The following is a 24551-nucleotide window of genomic DNA, read 5'->3' as shown; positions in this document are numbered from 1 at the left end:
AACACTATCTTCAGCTTACTGGGACGGCCATGGGCCAGAGGTTTGCCCCTTCCTATGCTAATCTATATATGAGCGAGTGGGAGCGAGAAGCCATAGATAAATGCCCAATTAAACCCACTCTCTACCTCCGATATCTGGATGACATATTTGGTATTTGGTCCCATTCCCTCACCCAATTCACTGAATTCATGAGCATTTTGAATAGCCATCACCCCTCCATTAAACTTAAACATTCTAGGTAAAATTTATCAATGAAAGCCAATCTCTACCACCTAACATGAACTCTGCCAACATTATCCTTCTTCTAAAACCAGACAAAGACCCCACGAGTCCTTCAAGCTATCGCCCCATTTCTTTAATTAATGCAGATGTAAAAATTATCTGCAAAGCACTAGCACAGAGAATAGAAAAAGTCACTCCTCACATAATTCACCTTGATCAAACTGGATTCATCAAAGGCAGACACTCGGATGACAATGTCCGCAGACTCGTTAACATAATAGACTTTGCCACCATCAAAAACCAGGAAATGACTATACTATCACTGGATGCTGAAAAAGCCTTTGATAGAGTAAATTGGAAGTTCCTCATTGCTGCCCTCCATAAGTTTGGGTTTGGAGAATCATTCATCAATTGGATCAAAATATTATATCACAACCCCAATGCATCAGTTAGAACTAATAAACAGACTTCCAACAGGTTTTTTCTTGGAAGAGGAACTAGACAGGGTTGCCCACTCTCCCCCTCTCTTTTTGCAATATTTATCGAGCCTCTAGCTGCAGCAATAAGACAGAATGAGAGTATCAAAGGAATTAAAACCAAACACAGCCATCATAAAATTAGTCTCTATGCAGATGACATATTACTGTTTTTAAGTAATATACATTCTGTAAATGAAACGGCAACAATCATTAATGAATTCTCTTCTATATCAGACTATTCCATTAATTGGAATAAATCTGTTTTATTACCACTGAACAGTAATGCGGAGCAAGGACCCACAATACCAGTTAAATCAGGCAATATAAAATATCTAGGTATTTATTTTCCCCCCAAAATATCAGAACTGGTGCAGCTAAACTACACCCCATTACTGAAAAACATACAGGACGATCTAACACGCTGGACCAACCTGCCTCTGTCCCTTATGGGCAAGGTAGCCACGGTAAAAATGAAAATCTTACCCAAAGTTAATTATCTATTCTCAATGATTCCCACACAGCCGCCATTAAAATGGTTCAAAACATTAGACTCATCCATATCAAGCTTTCTATGGAACAATAAACCTGCAAGAATTAGTCTAAAAACTTTAAAATCTGCAAAAAGCTGTGGAGGATTAGAATTACCTAATTTCCACAATTACTTTCTTGCAAATAGACTACAATACATCTTAAAATGGTTAAAAAATAATCCAGAAACCAACTCATGGTTAGACTTGGAACAGGCGTTATGTGGAAAGATCAACCTGTCAGATCTTCCATTTATCAGCCAAATAGTTAAAAGACAGGATTGTTTCAAAAGTACCAATATAAATGCCACCTTAACAGCCTGGTGGGAATTTCTCAAAATATCAAAATCATCAATTCAACCGTGCAAAATGACACCCATCTGGAACAACCCAGACATCCTCATAAACAAAAAGATTATCCACTTCCCAGCTTGGCAAGCAGGGGGCATAAAACAACTAGAGCACATAATTATTGATAGAAGATTCATAACTCCCCAGGAACTTCAAGACAAACATGGAATATATAACTTCTTGGAATATCAGCAACTTAAATCAATTATTACTAAAAAGTTTAAATACAGAGACAACGATTTAAAGCTACCAGATGTAGTTACCACTCTGATCAATTTCACAATGAATAAAACTCTCTCCAAAATATACAAACTTTTATGTAATTTAGATAATAATATTTCACTTCCGACAACAAAATGGGATGCGGATTTGAGCATCAGCACAGATGAAAGCTTTTGGTCAGAACTTTGTCTAAACACCTTTAAACTGACAAAAAGTCCAAATCTGCAGCTAATCCATTTCAAAACTCTTCACAGAATTTACTACACTGGACAGAGGATGTTCAAGATGGGTCTCAGTAACTCAGACATTTGTCAGCACTGTGACAGTAATCTACCCGACAATTACATGCATGCACTGTGGTTCTGCACGCCTGTCCAGGCCCTCTGGCAGCAGGTATGTGCCGATCTATCAGTCTGGCTTAAGGTTTCAATCACAGCTTCACCGTCACTTTGTGTGCTTGGTGACATGAGTGCCATCGATGTAGAAGGAGGATTAGGCTCTATCATTTTCATAACTCTTTGCATTGCTAAAAAAACTATTTTAATAAATTGGAAAAGCAAGAAAAATATAAATATAAGTCAACACAGAAATCTGCTGCTTGATCATATCAGCTTGGAAAAAATGTCAGCCCAAGGTTCAAGTAACTTTGAAAGAGCTCAGTCTCTCTGGTCTCCCATAGCTAACTCCGTGACTTAGGGGGTGGGGGGGGGCCTGGTCGTCGCCGCTCCTTGCCCTTCTGCCGTGGGCTGGGGTGGGGGTCGGGGCCTCCGGTGCCTGGCGGGGGGTGGTGGGGGCTCCGTTGGTCGGGGGGTCGGGTCCGGCGCCTGGGTTGGGCGGGCTGGGGCGCTGCGTGGTCCTCTGGGCTTGGGTGTGAGGGTGCGTGGTGGGGGGGTGGGGTGGTGGTCTGGCTTGGCTTGGGGGGGTGGTCCCTTTGCCTGTGCTGGGGGGGGTTTGCGGGGGGCGCTGCTCGGGGGGGGGCCCAGCGGCGCTGGATGGGCTTCCCACCTACACCTGGGGCTGGGATCGGCCCTTCCCTGGCTCTGGGGCGGGACGGGACAGCCCTCTTGGGGCCCCCGGTCGCTCTGGGTGTCATCCGCTTTGGCTGCGGGGTCTGGGGGGTGGTGGGGTGGGGGGTCTTGTCGGCCCTGCCTTGTGGGGGGGCATTCTGGGGGAGGGGGGGGGGGCACCATTGGTACGGGGCAGGGGGGGTTGACGGGTCGGGGTCTCCGCTGAGGCCATCGGCGGTTTCCCCGGCCGGTCGGCTGCCTCGGTCCCGTCGAGGCCTGACCAGAGCTCTTCCAGGGCCGGCGTTTGGGGGTGGGGGCCTGGGCTTGCTCCTGGGGGGGGCCGACGCTTTCTGGCTCCTCTCTCTCTGTATGGGGGGGGGTGGTGCTGGGCCTGGGGTGTCGGCGCCTCCGGGGGTGGGGCCCCTGGGCTGGGTGGGCCTGGCCCCCTTGCTGGGGGGGGGGGGGGGGGGGGGGGGGCAGCTGTCTGACCACCGGGGGACAGTCTACCAGCTGTCCCCAACTTACCCCCTTCCTCATATAACCTCATAATAGGGTGAGGGGGTGGGGGGCTTAGCCTGCGATGAGCCTTGGGGGGGGGGGTTTACTAGGCAGTGGCCCCCCTCCCATGGTTGCCGTATGGAGTGGGCCCCCCCTCTTTCGGTTTTATTTGCACCTTAGACATGTAGGGCCCTTGGTAGGGGGGGTGCTTGGACATCACTGCCAGCAAGCAGCGGATGTCCTCCTGGCACCCTACCCGCCAATTTTAACCACACCTTAGACATTTAGGGTCCCTTGGTGGGGAGGGTGAGGGGACGTCACTGTGAGTAATCAGGAGATGTCCCCTCAGTGCCCTACCCGCCAATTTTAACTGCACCCCCCTTAGCACACACACCCCTCCCCCCTCAATATATACATTCCAACATAAACACACACACATGCACACACACACCCTCTCAAACACACATACACGCACACACATTTTGCAAGGAAGGTGGGACCTAGGACCATCTGTCCCCTGCCTCTTCCCTGGTGGGGGGTACGGGCCCCTTTGCAACGGCGGCCGTGTCCCCGGGGTGCCGGCTTCCTGGGCCCGGCGGTGCTCTCTCCGCGCGGCGGGGGGGTTCACATTACATCTGAGCCGGGAGTGTTCGTGTCCCTGGGGGGTGGGTTCTGGTCCTTGCTCCTGGGCGCTGGGCCCCGCCATATTTCCAACTGTGGCCGAGCCTGGTCGGGCCATATTTACAACACCCCTTGTGGGCCCTCTTTTTTTCCCCGGGGTTCCCCCCCTCTTGGGCGGGGGCGGCGGGCCCCTGCCCCGCTCCTCCCTGGACCAGCCGCGGGCCGGGCGGGTGGCTGCCTGGAGCGCGGAGCGGGTCTCCCTTGGGGGGTCCTGGCTCGTACCTGGGGTTGGGGCGGGGGGATGCCCGGAACTCCTGGGTGGTGGTGGGGTGCTCGTCTGGGGCTGTGGGCGTCCGTCTCCGGTGGGGCCCTGCGTTGGGTTCTCCCGGCGCGGCGGGGGGGCTGCTCTCCTGGTTGGGCTGGGGCGGCGCTCTCTCTCCCTCCGTGCTTCCCTGCTCTCTGGCTCTGGGGGCCTTGCGGCGGTCCTGCTGGCCCTGGCCTGGGTGGCGGGCTTGGTCGCCCGGGCGGCGGTTGTTCCCTGCCGGTTCCCGTGTGGCGTTGGGGGGATTCCGGCTGCCGCTGCTGCTGCGGTGGGGGTCTGGGGGTGGGGATGGCTGGGCACTCTCCCTCCTTCTTTCCACGTTCCACCATCCATTTTAGAAGAACATAAACACTCACCTGAGCACAGGTGTTAGCTCACCTTTGCACTTACAGTTTGCATGACTGAATGACTGAAATATTTCACACTAGTTGGTTTTAAGGCATAAGTATGCGTGTGAACACTATCTGTTTTGTATATATGTCGACAGGTGGACATTTTTTGCAGCTAGCAGGTGTGTTTATAACATTTGAGTGTGTGTGTGGACAGGCTCCGCCCTTATTGTACTACATTTGAACGTTACCATAATGATTAACAACCAGTAAACTTGTTGCTTTATGCTGCTTCATGGTCTTATCCCCCTTCCCCTCCTATTATCACCCCCTACCCCCCCTCTTTCTATCGTCCCTCTCTCTTCTTCCCCTCTTTCCTTTTCCGTCCGGTCCAACACCAAAGATTTTCAGACATGATTGAAATTAATAAAGTTTGGCCTCAATTACAAAAGGGGTTTATCCAGACATACCTTTGGTTTGTCTGAAGATTAATAACCCCTCTTGTTAAAGTAAAATCTGTCCAACACAAGAGGCCCTCAGCTCTCATCTGTCTGCCCAGCTGTTGGACAGGACAAGTTAAAAAAAAAAAAAAAAAAAAAAAAAAAAAAAAAAAACTTAAACATTCTATTGATGCTCACCAAATAAATTTTCTAGACACAACTGTTTTTTTCCAACCGACCAACAGTACACATTGTAATTTACAGACCAAAGTCTACTTCAAACCCACAGACACACACTCACTACTCCATAAAAGTAGTTATCATCCAAAACACACATTTAAAGGCATCATCAAATCCCAAATCATCCGCTTTTATCGTATTTGCTCCAACCTTACCGATTTCCATAACGCCACCAGCATTCTCTTCAAAAGCCTCCGCCCTCGTGGCTATTCTAAACGATTCCTCCGCGCCATTAAATACTCCACCCTGGCCTCCCTCGCTCCCACTCGTTCTCCCTCCCTCCTTTCAGCCCAGGCCCACCCACCCCAGCCATCCAGCCCTTCCCCCTACCGTAACCAGGGTCTGTATTCTTGCACCCCTATGCTGACTGACCAGGACCCTCCATATACACAACAGGCCATAGGAAATTCAACTTCCCCTCAATTAATTCCTTTGGTCTCCACTTTATCTCATAGAACCACTCCTCTCTACAGAATCATCAAAAATAACTTCTCCAATTCACAGAACCACCACCCAGGCCTCCAAAATCATAAAATCATACTAGCTTACAGGAAACATAAGAGTCTCCAATCCATTCTAACTAGATCCAAATACACAGATAATATAAATACTCCTCAACTCCCCCATCAGCACCACTACAAACCCAGGACATTTATCACTAACCATCACACTGGTACAGGCTTTCCAACCTTGGGCTCCCATTCCATCATAACCACAAATGTAGTTTACATTATTACCTGCACACTCTGCCAAATTCATTATATTGGTGAGACAAAACACTCCATCCATACCCGTCTGACACAACACTTATATAACATTGGGGCAGGTCGACTTGGCACCCATTTAATTCAACATTTTCAATCCCACTCACCTACTCACCTCATCATTTCTGGTCTGGAAAATAACGACCGCTGGACCACTGGGCAGAGGAAAAGGGCAGAAAAGATCTGGATCCATAAACTTGGGACAACCACACCAGGGGGACTTAATGATGAGTGACCACCCTAATATATGCCCCTCTGTTGTGGACCCCCCTCTCCCCTACCAAATCCTCCCACCCCATTAACCCAAATACTATTATATGTATCTGTAGTCTTGTATCTTTTTTGACTTATTAATTTATTTGCCCCCGCTTTTTTTATTTTTTTATTTTATCTATTTATCTATTGAGGGTATTTAATTCGTTTATCCCCCACCCCCCCTTTTTTTTTTTTTTTTTTTATTTCTCTCATTCATCCCTTTCCCAGAGAGATTCTTTACAGCTAATAGCTCAACTGGTAGAAGACCGGATCACAACATTGAACTTCTAAACGTTCAGAGTTCAAATCCCCTCTGCCCCTTAGCTTAAACATACAAAAGAAGAAAAAATAAAATTTTCTTGTCCCCTTCCCACTCTCAAAAGGTTTTCCAAGATTTTATGGTTGTGTGTTTTTATACTAACCCTTTATGTATTTATGGTTTCTAGCATGTTGTACATATAATTGTTTTTAGCACTTTTTATATTCTTATAGCACTTCTAATACTAACATTTTATAGCACTTCTCTTGGAACCCCCCCCCCCTTTTCTATCTACAAACAAAAACAATTATTTCTAAAGTAAAATATAATTGCCCCACTTTAATTCCCCCCCCCCTTTTTTTGCTTTTTCATTAATAATTTTTTTATTTTTTCTATTTTATTTTTATTTTATTTTATTTTATTTTATTTTTTTTTTTATTTATTTTTTTTTTTAATTATTATTCCCCTCTATGAAGTCATGTAGTTGTAATTCTGTCTCCATAAACTCCACGGGTTTCTTGTAGCTCACCCTGGAAAGAACTGCCCTTCCACCCAGGAAACCCAGGTTCAAACCCAGTGGAAGCTATGCTTTTCTTTGTGTTCCCTCCATTATACAAACCTCAATATCAGCCAGTTGGCCAGTGCAAATAAGTATATCCCTAACCCCAACTCTAACCCAAACCCCAACCCTAACCCTAACCCCTAACCCCTAACCCTAACCCTAACCCTAACCCCTAACCCTAACCCTAACCCTAACCCACAAACCGTTCAGTGGGGACAATGACGGACATGAGACCGGACGGGTCTCCAAATTCAGTTCCTGCAGCCGCTCCTAAGGAGCAGCGTGTACCGCGAGCTGCAGCCCGCCGCAACCCCTGTGTGGTGCAGGAGGACCTTCTCCCGCAGATCGTGGAGATGGCTTCACCCTCTGCTCCCAGACCGGCGGCACAGGGGCCGCCTTTCCGATCTTCAGCACCGGACAGCTCCCAGGAGGAGGAGAGTTCCGACGGAGAGGATCGCGACGTCGGAGATGAGGAGGAGGAGGAGTACGATGATGAGGGCGACAGCGACGACGATGAGGACGGAGTGGATACGGATTACGAGCCCCCAGTTTCCGGTTCGGGGCAGGATTATATTTCGGACAGCCCGGGGGAGGCAGAATACGAGGAGGACAGTGCATCTGCCCTGGCTCCAGCTTCAGAGGAGGAGCTTGTGTTAACAGGTCCGCCAGCGACCCGTGCGGATTCACCTGCCCCTATGCAGGAGGTCTTCAAGGTAAAGCGTCACCCTAATACGAACAGAAAACTGATTGACTGGACTCTGGAAGTTGAGAAAAGGTTTCTCATTGTTGGGGACTCGAATTTATCCAGAATTCCAGACCATCTCATTCCAGATCTGCAGATTGACAGTTATCCAGGTGCGAATTTTCGCCATATGCAGGCTTTACTTAAGAAAGCCCACGTTCCAGATGATTTGGTGGTTCAAAATGTGGTAATTTCAGCCGGTATTAACGCCAAGGAACAGAACATTAAAGAAACGGCTGTTAAACAGCTCCAGGGGGCTCTGAGGGGAGCTAAAAGCAGATTTCCATCTGCTGTGATTTGGGTCCCATTGGTTAATTTTTCCAGTGACCTATCTGTAATGGAGCAGAATAACATTAAACTGCTAAATCAGTATATTGAAAAAAATGTGTCACACATCCCCCTACTGGAGGACTCTCACTTTGCAACAGAGGACGATTCTATTCACTGGACCGAAGATACGGCCAGAGCAATGTTAGAACATTGGAGGTCCTTTTTAAACTTGAATGCCCCCTAAGTCCATTCAGGGTGGGGAATGTAAGGGGACAGCCCCTTATGTCCCAAAATATTATGGTTTTAACTAAAAATTTCACTCTGACAGAACAACAAAGTAATCTCCTCAATAAGGGTTTAACTTTTATTCCCACAATTAACACTCAAAAAAATCAAAAGACACAATTAGAATTGGATATTCAAAATTATCACAGAAAATTGAAATTAGCCTTATATTTTGAGAGTTCAAATAAAGAAGAACCCCCTCCATTTTTGCCGGCATCAAGGTGGACGCCTCCTGCTGGCAAACTGCCACCTGAAATCAATAGTTTGATCAAAAGGGATTTGGAGGACTTTACTAAAATATTTAAACCAATCAGAGAAAAACACAATATGTCAACACAAGAAGTACGCGCTTTGAGGTCTTTGATTCACAATAAACATATTGTAATCAAGCCAGCAGATAAGGGCAGCGCAGTGGTGATTTTGGGAAGGGATCAATACATTTTGGAAGTACAAAGACAATTAAATGACCCAGTGTATTATAAAAAATTAGATAAGCCTATTTATCTTGAAACTATTCCTTTGGTGAACCAAATTTTAGATGATTTACATAAACAAAACTTTATTACAACAAAACAAAAATCCTACTTGAGGGGAGACAGAGGACCCAGGCCCAGGAGATTCTATATTCTCCCAAAAATCCACAAAGATCCGGAAAAATGGACAATTCCTTTCCAGCTCCCATCCGGGAGACCTATTGTTTCTGATTGTGGTAGCGAGACTTACCACACGGCAGAGTTTATTGATTTTTATTTAAATCCCCTGTCTGTTAAACATCCAGCTTACATAAAGGACACATATCACTTTATAGAGATAGTTAAAGGTATTAAAATCCCAGCAGATGCTTTGCTTTTCACGATGGACATTGACAGCTTATACACTAACATAGATATCAAAGCAGGTCTACAAACAGTTAAAAATGCATTACAAAAATACCCAGACTCTAAAAGACCGGATCAGGCCATTCTACAACTATTGGAAATAAATTTAACTAGAAATGACTTTGAATTTAATGGGGAATTCTATCTTCAAATCAAAGGAACAGCAATGGGAAAGAGGTTTGCACCTGCATATGCAAACATATTCATGGCAGATTGGGAAGAAAAATCACTAAATAAATGCTCACAGAAACCATTATATTATTATCGTTATTTGGATGATATCTGGGGAATTTGGTCTTACTCAGAGACAGATTTTCAAAAATTTGTGGATGTTTTAAATAATCATGACCCTTCAATTAAAATTAAATATGATTTACAGAGTCAGGCAGTTAATTTTCTGGACACAACAGTGTACAAAGGCCCAAATTTTGCACAGACACAACAGTTAGGAATTAAGGTTTTCTTTAAAGAAACGGACACTCATGCTCTGCTTTACAAAACAAGTTTTCACCCTAAACATACATATAAAGGTGTAGTTAAATCCCAATTGTTGAGATTCCACAGGATCTGTACCAGAGCTGAGGATTTTTGGAGTTCTGTTCAAATTTTGTTCAAAGCTTTACGCAAGAGGGGTTAGTCCAGAACATTTTTGAGAAAATGCCTCAAAACATTTCAACAGAGAAAACAGGAGGACAATAAGAAAATCATTCCCTTTATTACAACATTTTCATCACCTAGTACAATAATTCAGAGAACCTTTAAGAACAATTTTCAGGATATTTTACAAGATAATGGCTTACTGGAGGATCATAAACTAATTGCAGCATTCAGGAGGAATAAAAACCTAAAAGATCTTCTTGTTAGAGCAAAATTAAAACCTTTGCAATCTAAAATTCAAAGATCACCTACATTTTTCTGGAGACCCAAGATGATTAGAAATAAGTCAAATCACACGCTATTTGAAATTGAACAGAACTTCACACACAAAACAAAAAACTGCATTTACCTTATTTCCTGTTCTTTGTGTAATAAACAATATGTGGGACAAACCAAAAACTCCATTAGCACAAGAATGTGGCAACATAAATATAATATTGTTCACAAGAGAGAGGTGCATACCCCATTGGTCAAACATTTTCTGGCACATGGTTTAAGATCATTAAAAATATGTGGTATTCAGAGCAACTCTGTATGGACAGATGATGAAAGGAGAAAAATGGAAAGAAGATGGATATATCTGCTCGGAACCAGGGTGCCAACAGGCTTAAATGTTGTATGACTCAGGGTTGTTGTGAACAGTGTGAGAGACATTATTATTATTTTTACTCTTGTTATGGTTTTGGTTGTTGTTGTTATTGTTATTATTCTAATCTTAACCCTACCCCTAATTCTGTTTCTAACCCTAACCGTTACCCTAATTTGAATCCTAACCCTAACCCTTAGTTAATGTTTATAAGTTCATTTGACCCTAAATATAAATAAAATAACTAATTTACAAGGAGAAGGTTGGATTCACGAGGTTGTTTCTACTCAATACAGCAGCATGCATGCAGGGGAGGGGCTTAGAACACGCAGGGCCCATGGCTTATTACGCGCAGGGCCCATGGTTTAGGACACGCGGGGCCCATGAGGCCGACGCGTGTAAGACAGTGAATAAAGCAACCACCTTTGTCTCTCTTTTCACTTTTGCGCCTTTTCAGCCAAGTGGTAGCTACGTTTTTGTGTGCATAGAGCCTGATGAAGGCAGATTTTTGCCGAAACGCGTAGCGAGCACACTTTATTCTAATTTTGTATTGTTTATTTTTTGATTTTTTGTGAATAAAAAACACTCTTTTAAGTGGTTGTCCCGCATTTTTCTTATTTTTTCTTTTTCAAATTTTTCAAGTTTTCCTTTTTACTGAAAATTTTCCTTGGTGGAAAAACTGACACCTACCATGTACTTCCACGACGGAGAAGAAGATGGAGGTGCTTGGACCACAGTGCGCTACGGTAGGAGACGTTACAACAATCCCCGTGCGCTCAACCTTAATTACCGGGGCCAACCGGACCAGAGGATGGACCGTGCCTTTCCCGTCTCCGGCTGGAAGAGGGCGCCAAGGTTCCCGAATTTTGGCTGGAGTAGGGCTTCACCTCCTAATCCTAACCCTAACCCTAACCCTACCCTAACCCTAACCCTAACCCTTCCTGTATGTCAGACACAGAGTGTCAGTCTTCCTGTATGTCAGACACACAGAGCGTCAGACTTCCTTTAACGCTGACACACAGAGCGTGAGACTTCCTGTACGTCAGACAAAGAGCGTCAGACTTCCTGTACGTCAGACACAGAGCATCAGTCTTCTTGTACGTCAGACACAGAGCGTCGGACTTCCTGTACGTCAGACACAGAGCGTCGGACTTCCTGTATGTCAGACACAGAGCGTCAGTCTTCCTGTATGTCAGACACACAGAGCGTCAGACTTCCTGCAAGTCAGACACACAGAGCGTCAGACTTCCTGCAAGTCAGACAAACAGAGCGTCAGACTTCCTTTAACTCTGATACATAGAGCGTCAGATTCCCTGTACGTCAGACTCACAGAGCGTCAGACTTCCTTTAACGCTGACACACAGAGCGTCAGACTTCCTGCAAGTCAGACACACAGAGCGTCAGACTTCCTGCAAGTCAGACAAACAGACCGTCAGTCTTCCTGTAAGTCAGACAAACAGAGCGTCAGACTTCCTTTAACGCTGACACACAGAGCGTGAGACTTCCTGTACGTCAGACAAAGAGCGTCAGACTTCCTGTACGTCAGACACAGAGCATCAGTCTTCTTGTACGTCAGACACACAGAGCGTCAGACGTCCTGTACGTCAGACACAGAGCGTCGGACTTCCTGTATGTCAGACACAGAGCGTCAGTCTTCCTGTATGTCAGACACACAGAGCGTCAGACTTCCTTTAACTCTGATGCACAGAGCGTCAGACTTCCTGTACGTGAGACACACAGAGCGTCAGACTTCCTGTATGTCAGACACAGAGCGTCAGTCTTCCTGTATGTCAGACACACAGAGCGTCAGACTTCCTTTAACTCTGATGCACAGAGCGTCAGACTTCCTGTACGTGAGACACACAGAGCGTCAGACTTCCTGTATGTCAGACACAGAGCGTCAGTCTTCCTGTATGTCAGACACACAGAGCGTCAGACTTCCTTTAACTCTGATACACAGAGCGTCAGACTTCCTGTACGTCAGACACACAGAGCGTCAGACTTCCTGTACGTCAGACACAGAGCGTCAGACTTCCTTTAACTCTGATACACAGAGCGTCAGACTTCCTGTACGTAAGACACAGAGCATCAGTCTTCTTGTACGTCAGACACACAGAGCGTCAGACTTCCTGTACGTCAGACACAGAGCGTCGGACTTCCTGTATGTCAGACACAGAGCGTCAGTCTTCCTGTATGTCAGACACACAGAGCGTCAGACTTCCTTTAACTCTGATGCACAGAGCGTCAGACTTCCTGTACGTGAGACACACAGAGCGTCAGACTTCCTGTATGTCAGACACAGAGTGTCAGTCTTCCTGTATGTCAGACACACAGAGCGTCAGACTTCCTTTAACGCTGACACACAGAGCGTGAGACTTCCTGTACGTCAGACAAAGAGCGTCAGACTTCCTGTACGTCAGACACAGAGCATCAGTCTTCTTGTACGTCAGACACACAGAGCGTCAGACTTCCTGTACGTCAGACACAGAGCGTCGGACTTCCTGTATGTCAGACACAGAGCGTCAGTCTTCCTGTATGTCAGACACACAGAGCGTCAGACTTCCTGCAAGTCAGACACACAGAGCGTCAGACTTCCTGCAAGTCAGACAAACAGAGCGTCAGACTTCCTTTAACTCTGATACATAGAGCGTCAGATTCCCTGTACGTCAGACTCACAGAGCGTCAGACTTCCTTTAACTCTGATACACAGAGCGTCAGACTTCCTGTACGTCAGACTCACAGAGCGTCAGACTTCCTGTATGTCAGACACAGAGTGTCAGTCTTCCTGTATGTCAGACACACAGAGCGTCAGACTTCCTTTAACGCTGACACACAGAGCGTGAGACTTCCTGTACGTCAGACAAAGAGCGTCAGACTTCCTGTACGTCAGACACAGAGCATCAGTCTTCTTGTACGTCAGACACACAGAGCGTCAGACTTCCTGTACGTCAGACACAGAGCGTCGGACTTCCTGTATGTCAGACACAGAGCGTCAGTCTTCCTGTATGTCAGACACACAGAGCGTCAGACTTCCTTTAACTCTGATGCACAGAGCGTCAGACTTCCTGTACGTGAGACACACAGAGCATCAGACTTCCTGTACGTCAGACACACAGAGCGTCAGACTTCCTGTACGTCAGACAAAGAGCGTCAGACTTCCTGTACGTCAGACACACAGAGCGTCAGACTTCCTGTACATCAGACTCACAGTGTCAGACTTCCTGTACGTCAGACTCACAGAGCGTCAGACTTCCTGTATGTCAGACACAGAGTGTCAGTCTTCCTGTATGTCAGACACACAGAGCGTCAGACTTCCTTTAACGCTGACACACAGAGCGTGAGACTTCCTGTACGTCAGACAAAGAGCGTCAGACTTCCTGTACGTCAGACACAGAGCATCAGTCTTCTTGTACGTCAGACACACAGAGCGTCAGACTTCCTGTACGTCAGACACAGAGCGTCGGACTTCCTGTATGTCAGACACAGACCGTCAGTCTTCCTGTATGTCAGACACACAGAGCGTCAGACTTCCTGCAAGTCAGACACACAGAGCGTCAGACTTCCTGCAAGTCAGACAAACAGAGCGTCAGACGTCCTTTAACTCTGATACATAGAGCGTCAGATTCCCTGTACGTCAGACTCACAGAGCGTCAGACTTCCTTTAACGCTGACACACAGAGCGTCAGACTTCCTGCAAGTCAGACACACAGAGCGTCAGACTTCCTGCAAGTCAGACACATAGAGCGTCAGTCTTCCTGTAAGTCAGACAAACAGAGCGTCAGACTTCCTTTAACTCTGATACACAGAGCGTCAGACTTCCTGTACGTCAGACTCACAGAGCGTCAGACTTCCTGTATGTCAGACACAGAGTGTCAGTCTTCCTGTATGTCAGACACACAGAGCGTCAGACTTCCTTTAACGCTGACACACAGAGCGTGAGACTTCCTGTACGTCAGACAAAGAGCGTCAGACTTCCTGTACGTCAGACACAGAGCATCAGTTTTCTTGTACGTCAGACACACAGAGCGTCAGACTTCCTGTACGTCAGACACAGAGCGTCGGACTTCCTGTATGTCAGACACAGAGCGTCAGTCTTCCTGTATGTCAGACACACAGAGCGTCAGACTTCCTTTAGCTCTGATGCACAGAGCGTCAGACTTCCTGTACGTGAGACACACAGAGCGTCAGACTTCCTGTATGTCAGACACAGAGCGTCAGTCTTCCTGTATGTCAGACACACAGAGCGTCAGACTTCCTTTAACTCTGATACACAGAGCGTCAGACTTCCTGTACGTCAGACACACAGAGCGTCAGACTTCCTGTACGTCAGACACACAGAGCGTCAGACTTCCTTTAACTGTGATACACAGAGCGTCAGACTTCCTGTACGTAAGACTCACAGGGTGTCAGACTTCCTGTACGTCAGACACAAATAGCGTCAGACTTCCTCTACGTCAGACACACAGAGCCTCAGACTTCCTGTAAATCAGACTCACAGAGCGTCAGTCTTCCTTTAACTCTGATACACAGAGCGTCAGACTTCCAGTACATCAGACACAGAGCGTCAGTCTTCCTGTATGTCAGACACACAGAGCGTCAGACTTCCTTTAACTCTGATGCACAGAGCGTCAGACTTCCTGTACGTGAGACACACAGAGCGTCAGACTTCCTGTATGTCAGACACAGAGTGTCAGTCTTCCTGTATGTCAGACACACAGAGCGTCAGACTTCCTTTAACTCTGATACATAGAGCGTCAGATTCCCTGTACGTCAGACTCACAGAGCGTCAGACTTCCTTTAACGCTGACACACAGAGCGTCAGACTTCCTGCAAGTCAGACACACAGAGCGTCAGACTTCCTGTACGTCAGACACAGAGCATCAGTCTTCCTGTACGTCAGACACAGAGCGTCGGACTTCCTGTATGTCAGACACAGAGCGTCAGTCTTCCTGTATGTCAGACACACAGAGCGTCAGTCTTCCTGTATGTCAGACACACAGAGCGTCAGACTTCCTGCAAGTCAGACACACAGAGCGTCAGACTTCCTGCAAGTCAGACAAACAGAGCGTCAGACTTCCTTTAACTCTGATACATAGAGCGTCAGATTCCCTGTACGTCAGACTCACAGAGCGTCAGACTTCCTTTAACTCTGATACACAGAGCGTCAGACTTCCTGTACGTCAGACTCACAGAGCGTCAGACTTCCTGTATGTCAGACACAGAGTGTCAGTCTTCCTGTATGTCAGACACACAGAGCGTCAGACTTCCTTTAACGCTGACACACAGAGCGTGAGACTTCCTGTACGTCAGACAAAGAGCGTCAGACTTCCTGTACGTCAGACACAGAGCATCAGTCTTCTTGTACGTCAGACACACAGAGCGTCAGACTTCCTGTACGTCAGACACAGAGCGTCGGACTTCCTGTATGTCAGACACAGAGCGTCAGTCTTCCTGTATGTCAGACACACAGAGCGTCAGACTTCCTTTAACTCTGATGCACAGAGCGTCAGACTTCCTGTACGTGAGACACACAGAGCATCAGACTTCCTGTACGTCAGACACACAGAGCGTCAGACTTCCTGTACGTCAGACAAAGAGCGTCAGACTTCCTGTACGTCAGACACACAGAGCGTCAGACTTCCTGTACATCAGACTCACAGTGTCAGACTTCCTGTACGTCAGACTCACAGAGCGTCAGACTTCCTGTATGTCAGACACAGAGTGTCAGTCTTCCTGTATGTCAGACACACAGAGCGTCAGACTTCCTTTAACGCTGACACACAGAGCGTGAGACTTCCTGTACGTCAGACAAAGAGCGTCAGACTTCCTGTACGTCAGACACAGAGCATCAGTCTTCTTGTACGTCAGACACACAGAGCGTCAGACTTCCTGTACGTCAGACACAGAGCGTCGGACTTCCTGTATGTCAGACACAGAGCGTCAGTCTTCCTGTATGTCAGACACACAGAGCGTCAGACTTCCTGCAAGTCAGACACACAGAGCGTCAGACTTCCTGCAAGTCAGACAAACAGAGCGTCAGACTTCCTTTAACTCTGATACATAGAGCGTCAGATTCCCTGTACGTCAGACTCACAGAGCGTCAGACTTCCTTTAACGCTGACACACAGAGCGTCAGACTTCCTGCAAGTCAGACACACAGAGCGTCAGACTTCCTGCAAGTCAGACACACAGAGCGTCAGTCTTCCTGTAAGTCAGACAAACAGAGCGTCAGACTTCCTTTAACTCTGATACACAGAGCGTCAGACTTCCTGTACGTCAGACTCACAGAGCGTCAGACTTCCTGTATGTCAGACACAGAGTGTCAGTCTTCCTGTATGTCAGACACACAGAGCGTCAGACTTCCTTTAACGCTGACACACAGAGCGTGAGACTTCCTGTACGTCAGACAAAGAGCGTCAGACTTCCTGTACGTCAGACACAGAGCATCAGTCTTCTTGTACGTCAGACACACAGAGCGTCAGACTTCCTGTACGTCAGACACAGAGCGTCGGACTTCCTGTATGTCAGACACAGAGCGTCAGTCTTCCTGTATGTCAGACACACAGAGCGTCAGACTTCCTTTAACTCTGATGCACAGAGCGTCAGACTTCCTGTACGTGAGACACACAGAGCGTCAGACTTCCTGTATGTCAGACACAGAGCGTCAGTCTTCCTGTATGTCAGACACACAGAGCGTCAGACTTCCTTTAACTCTGATGCACAGAGCGTCAGACTTCCTGTACGTCAGACACAGAGCGTCAGACTTACTGTACGTCAGACACAGAGCATCAGTCTTCCTGTACGTCAGACACACAGAGCGTCAGACTTCTTGTACGTCAGACACACAGAGCGTCAGACTTCCTGTACGTCAGACACACAGAGCGTCAGACTTCCTTTACGCCAGACACACAGAGCGTCAGACTTCCTGTACATCAGACTCACAGTGTCAGACTTCCTGTACGTCAGACACACAGAGCGTCAGACTTCCTGTACGTCAGACACACAGAGCCTCAGACTTCCTGTAAATCAGACTCACAGAGCGTCAGTCTTCCTGTAAGTCAGACACACAGAGCGTCAGACTTCCTTAAAGTCTGACACAGAGCGTCAGTCTTCCTGTACGTCAGACACACAGAGGGTCAGACTTCCTGTGTGTCAGACACAGAGCGTCAGTCTTCCTGTACGTCAGACACAGAGCGTCAGACTTCTTGTACGTCAGACACACAGAGCGTCAGACTTCCTGTACGTCAGACACACAGAGCGTCAGACTTCCTGTACGTCAGACACACAGAGCGTCAGACTTCCTGTACGTAAGACTCACAGAGTGTCAGACTTCCTGTACGTCAGACACAAATAGCGTCAGACTTCCTCTACGTCAGACACACAGAGCCTCAGACTTCCTGTAAATCAGACTCACAGAGCGTCAGTCTTCCTTTAACTCTGATACACAGAGCGTCAGACTTCCAGTACATCAGACACAGAGCGTCAGTCTTCCTGTACATCAGACACACAGAGGGTCAGACTTCCTGTGTGTCAGACACAGAGCGTCAGTCTTCCTGTACGTCAGACACAGAGCGTCAGACTTCCTGTACGTCAGACACACAGAGCGTCAGACTTCCAGTACGTCAGACTTCCTGTACGTCAGACACACAGAGCGTCAGACTTCCTGTACGTCAGACACACAGAGCGTCAGACTTCCTGTACGTCAGACACACAGAGCATCAGAGTTCCTGTACGTCAGACACACAGAGCATCAGACTTCCTGTACGTCAGACACACAGAGCGTCAGACTTCCTGTACGTCAGACTCACAGAGCGTCAGACTTCCTGTAGGTCAGACTCACAGAGCGTCAGACTTCCTGTAGGTCAGACTCCCAGAGCGTCAGACTTCCTGTACGTCCGACACACAGAGCGTAAGACTTTCTCTACGTCAGACAAACAGAGCGTCAGACTTCCTGTACGTCAGACACAGAGCGTCAGACTTCCTGCACGTCAGACACACAGAGCGTCAGACTTCCAGTACGTCAGACACAGAGCGTCAGACTTCCTGTACGTCAGACACACAGAGCGTCAGACTTCCAGTACGTCAGACTTCCTGTACGTCAGACACACAGAGCGTCAGACTTCCTGTACGTCAGACACACAAAGCGTCAGACTTCCTGTACGTCAGACACACAGAGCATCAGACTTCCTGTACGTCAGACACACAGAGCATCAGACTTCCTGTACGTCAGACACACAGAGCGACAGACTTCCTGTACGTCAGACACACAGAGCGACAGACTTCCTGTACGTCAGACACACAGAGCGACAGACTTTCTGTATGTCAAACACACAGAGCGTCAGACTTCCTGTAACTCGGGATCTCGTCAGCTTCCTACTTCTCAGAGGTATGCTCCTCCCCTTTCAGCGTGGGAGGTTCTAATGGGGAGTCTTCACCCAGGATGACAGGCTGCTGCTGTTCTCCACCAGTCCTCCTTCCTTTTTTTCAGTGAGGAGCATCCAGACCAGGAGGAAAGGCAGCATCACCAGGAGGAAAAAAAAAAAAAAAAAAAAGAAAACACAAAAAAGGAAAAAGAAGGAAAAAACAAAGAAAAGACCAGCAGCAGCATCGGGGGGAGGAAGAGCAGATGGATGCTGATGTTTGTCCAGTTCCATCTCTGTTTCTTTGTCCTTTTGTTTTTTAAAGGCTGAGGAGCCTCCAACCGGTGCTTCTCTGCTTATTTGTTTCACCACCTTCTGTTTTCTACTGCAGAAACGAAGCTGAGCACAGAAAAGGGTGCAGGGGGGCGGAGCCTGCCGACAGAACTGGTGAGCCCAAAATGTCAGATAAATGCAAACGTTGATGCTAGTTTCAGTTGTTCAGAAACAGAACCTAAAGTTATCTGGTTCCTCTGGTCATCTGAAGCAGGTCCTGCAGAACCTAAAGTTATCTGGTTCCTCTGAGTAATTACGCTTACTATGCTAGTTATGCTAATGTGGCTAAAAGTGCTAGCATAGCGATCAGCATCATCAACTGACTCAGAAAAACACATTGTTCCATTGGTGAGAGCTATATGTCATAAGTTAATAAAAAAAACACTTTTTTCAATATGGCCGCTTTTCTGTTGATTTTATTTCGACAGCAACCATTGTATGTTTTGGTCGTCTCAGATCGACGTGAGTTTCAGACAGATCATATAAAAGTAAACTTTTTGTTGTCCTTAGCAACAGTGGTTTCATGCTAACCACGCAGAAAAGTCAGTGGGACTTGAAGAAGATCCGTTTTCAACAATGACGGCTGACTAGGCTGGATGATTTTGTTAATACATACAAAATAACATTGAAAGTCAGAGTACTCCCGTACACTGACTCTTTGAGGAGAAAACAAAAGGTAAAACAATGAAATGTCATTATAGTGTATCATAAAAACTTTACATGTAAGGCTACAGTAGAAGAAAATACATAACTGTAATGTGGAACTCAACTTCTAATATTATTTTGTAATGAGGTTTAATTACATATCTGTGAAATGGGCTGACTTTTAAATAAGACCTTTTTTAGAAGACATATCAAAGGAACAAGACTTTTGTTGGTTTACATGACCTTCATGAAAAGTACCGTAATTTCCGGACTATAAGCCGCTACTTTTTTCCTGCGCTTACAGCCCTGCGGCTTATTCAGTGACGCGGCTAATTTATGGATTTCATTGACGGCCGCCATGTACGTACTATCGGACTCAGTGAATAGTTTGAATTCTTTATCTAACACCAAGCACAATTCATTTTGTTTTTCAACACACTAAACAACCAAACAGCATGGAACTCACTTCAGGTCTTAGACACTTCAGTCATGGTTCAACAAAACGAAACACGCATGCCCGGCCGCATCCCAGAATCCTTTGGTGCCATTAGACCCAACGTGCACGTGATCGCCGTTACAGTATGATGCAGCTTTCAAGTTAAAAGCGATCGTTAAAAGCAGCGTGAAAAAAATCCACCATCACCAACGGGTTTGGAAAAGCCGGTCAGCTGCGTGACGGAGATAACAGCGCATGCTCTTGGCTCCCTGTGCAATTCAGAATTGATTTTAAAGTTCTTTTATTGGATTACAAATGTTTTTATGGTCTCGGGCCTTCATATTTATCTGACATGTTTTTAAAGTATGAGCCCTCGCGGACCCTGAGGTCCTCTGATAAAGGCCTTTTGGTTATTCCAAAAGTAAGAACAAAAACATACGGCGAGGCCTCATTCAGTTTTTACGGACCTCGCCAGTGGAACAGCCTCCCAGAGAGCCTAAGGGCCGCAGAGACTGTTCATGTTTTTAAAGGAAGGCTTAAGACCTACCTTTTTAATTTAGCTTTTAGTTGAATTTTAGGATTTTTAATTTCCCTTTCCTCATCATCAGAGTCCGTCTCTTTGCTATGCAGCTCCAAAGAACAGTGAAAGCAGACACCTCAGGCCAAGTTTAAGTCCTGCAGTCCCAAAGTGTGGCGTAACTCGCCGGCGCTGCGTCCCGGTAAGGGGGGAGGAGGGACAGCTTTCCAGTGTCATCTGCTGGAAGTTGCAGCGCTGAGCCTCGAGTCGATCTTCCAACACAGGTCTTTCCTTTTCCGTGGAAACCCAGCTGCTGCTGCGTCTTCTTGTCTTGTCGGAGTTGGTTTTCCAGCGTCTTCACTTGCGAACCACGGATTCATTATTTTAAATTCTCTGGCAGCTGAGGTTCATTAAGTTAGAAAGATCTTCACAGATTCAGACTTCCTGCTTCAATAACTCCTCTGATCAACGTTCAAATGTGTCAGCAAGTATCTCAATCCTTTTGTATTAACACAGAGAGTGAACCACAAATGCATTTCTGAAGAAAAAAGATCGTTTTTTGCCTTTTAATCAGAATTGTTAGCTTTAAGCTGTGAATCAGACATGCAGCAGCCGACTGCCAAGGGAGCGTCAACAAAGTGCAACCTCTGTGAACTGTGAAACACCACTGTGTAAAAATCAATAATCTTACAAAAAAATCATAAAACTATTATAAAGCATATTCTTGTTACAATACATATTTTGTAGGAAAGTCCATCTTTATTTTATCTTGTTTCATATAGCCTAGTCTATCTTATCCCAACCTATAGGCAAAAGCTGAAATCAGCTAAGCCCATAGTGAAGACTGGGAAGAGATGGTCAGATGAGTCAAAGTTGCAACTGCAAGCCTGCTTTGACTGCACTGATTGGAGCGTCTTCGAGGCTGCTGCCTCAGACCTGGATGAACTCACTGACACTGTCACCTCCTACATCAGTTTCTGTGAGGACATGTGTGTGGAGACTAAAACCTTCTGCACATTCAACAACAACAAACCATGGTTCACTGCTAAACTGAGGCAACTACGTCAGGACAAAGAAGACCACCTACAGGAGTGGAGATCGGGACCGGTATAAACAGGCTAGAAACAAGCTAACAAAGGAGATCAAGGCTGCAAAGAGGTCCTTCACTGCAAAGCTGACGGACCAGTTTTCTGCCAACGACTCCTCTGCAGTTTGGAAAGGCCTGCAGACCATCACCAACTACCGGAGACCATCCCCCCGCCCCTCAGACAGTTACCACCTGGCTGAGGAGCTTAACGACTTCTACTCAAGGTTTGAAAGAACATCACCTTCCCCCTCAGCCACCATTTCCATCACACAGGATCTACCTGCAATCCCAACCTCCCCCACACCTGCCCCCTCATCCGCACTGACGATCTGTGAACGAGATGTGCGTCAACAGTTCCAGAAGCAGAAGATCAGGAAGGCTCCAGGACCCGATGGAGTCTCTCCCTCCTGCCTGAAAGTCTGTGCTGACCAGCTAGCTCCCATCTTCACCAGGATCTTCAACAGCTCCCTGGAGATGTGTGCGGTACCTGCATGCCTCAAACTCTCCACCATCATTCCAGTCCCCAAGAAGTCCCCAGTCACAGGACTAAATGACTACAGACCAGTCGCCCTGACCTCGGTAGTCATGAAATCCTTCGAACGACTGGTGCTGAACCACCTGAAGGTCATCACAGAGCCTCTGCTAGACCCCCTGCAGTTTGCCTACAGAGCAAACAGGTCAGGGGACGACGCAGTCAACATGGCTCTCCACTACATCCTGCACCACCTGGACTCTGCAGACACCTACGCACGGGTCCTATTCGTGGACTATAGCTCTGCATTTAATACCATCGTCCCAGAGCTCCTCCACCAGAAGTTGTCCCAGCTCGCCGTGCCTCCCCCCACCTGTCAGTGGATCATCAGTTTCCTCACCGACAGGAGGCAGCAGGTAAAACTGGGTCGCTTCACATCCAGCACCCGGATCCTGAACACTGGCGCCCCCCAGGGGTGTGTTCTCTCCCCTCTGCTCTTCTCCCTCTACACCAATGACTGCAGATCAGGAGCCCCCTCTGTGAAACTCTTGAAGTTTGCAGACGACACCACAGTCATTGGGCTCATCCGGGACGGTGATGAGACTGCATATAGAGGAGAAGTGGAGCGGCTAGTCCTCTGGAGCAGCCAGAACCACCTGGAGCTGAACCCACTTAAAACAGTGGAGATGACAGTGGACTTCAGGAGGAACCCCTCCACTCCCCCCCCACTGACAATTCTCAACAGCACTGTCCCCTCAACAGACTCACACAGGTTCCTGGGGTCCACCATCTCACGGGACCTTAAGTGGACCGCTCACATTGACTTTGTCCGGAAAAAGGCTCAGCAGAGGTTGTACTTCCTGCGACAACTCAAGAAGTTCAACCTGCCTCAGGAGCTGCTGACCATCTTCTACACTGCAATAATCCAGTCTGTCCTGACCACATCCATCACGGTCTGGCTTTGTTCAGCTACCAGACACGACAGAAACAGACTTCAGAGAATCATCAGATCTGCTGAGAGGATTATCGGTTCCAGCCTTCCCCCCATTCAGGACCTGTACCGATCCAGAGCCAGGAAGCGGGCTGGCAGGATCGTAAAAGACCCCTCTCATCCTGGACACTGCCTTTTTAACCTCCTCCCGTCAGGGCGACGCTTTAGGACACTGCGAACCAAAACCACTCGCCACAAAGACAGCTTCTTCCCCCGAGCTGTCACTCTTATGAACTCCTGACTCCAAACTACTCAAGGACACTGTACAATCACATAAACTGTCCAACTGGAATTACTGCTGCTGCATTTTTTATTTTTATTTTTTTTGTCCTGTTATTTCAATCTATTTCCTTATTCAGTTATGTTTATTTATTCATACAGCTACCTTACACTTACCTTCTTTTATATTATTTATCCTTTTATTATTTATCCTTCTACCTTGCTAGTTTGCACAAGAGCACAAGTAACCGAAGTCAAATTCCCTGTACATGCGCTGTACTTGGCAAATAAAGTGATTCTGATTCTGATTCTGATATACTTTGTCAAATTTTAATAGATATGAATCATGACTAAAGTTATCAGTAACTTGACATGACCTTATTGTCATACTAAAATAAAGAATGTCAATAGTTCACTTTGTTTATTTATAGGAATTTTTCATAATTACAAATGGATCAGATTTGGTCAAAAATCCTGACTAGCTCTGAAGGTGCCAAAAAAATTTTTTTTTGCATAATATTTATTTTAGTAGGAAAATAAGGTCATGATTAGTCAGTACAGGAGGTTTGGTGACAGAAGCTTTAGTATCTTCAGAGCTATTAGCATTTATGTTATGATTCATATCTCTATTAAATTTTAAGAACTATAAGAAATAAAATGGAGGTTGACTTTCTAACAAAATTTAGTATAATAAATAATAATGTAGCATGACTATGCTGACCAGTCTTCATTACCAGTTCATATAAATATAGACATTTATTCGCTTTTTAAAAGTTCACTGATTTTTACAGAATGCTGTTTCACAGAGGTTGCACTTTGTTGACGGTCCCTTGGCGGCCGGCTCGCTGCTCTGTTTGCATTCACAGCTTGAAACGAACAATTCTGATTAAAAGGCAATAAAAATAACTTTTTTCTTTAAAAATGCTTTTGTAGTTCACTCTCTGTGTTAATACAAAATGATTGAGATACTTGCTG

Source organism: Oryzias latipes, chromosome 13, assembly GCF_053564925.1.
Source record: "Oryzias latipes strain Hd-rR chromosome 13, Olatipes_Hd-rR_3.1".
NCBI classification, from domain to species: Eukaryota; Metazoa; Chordata; class Actinopteri; order Beloniformes; family Adrianichthyidae; genus Oryzias; species Oryzias latipes.
Note: the sequence above shows the minus strand (reverse complement) of the source record.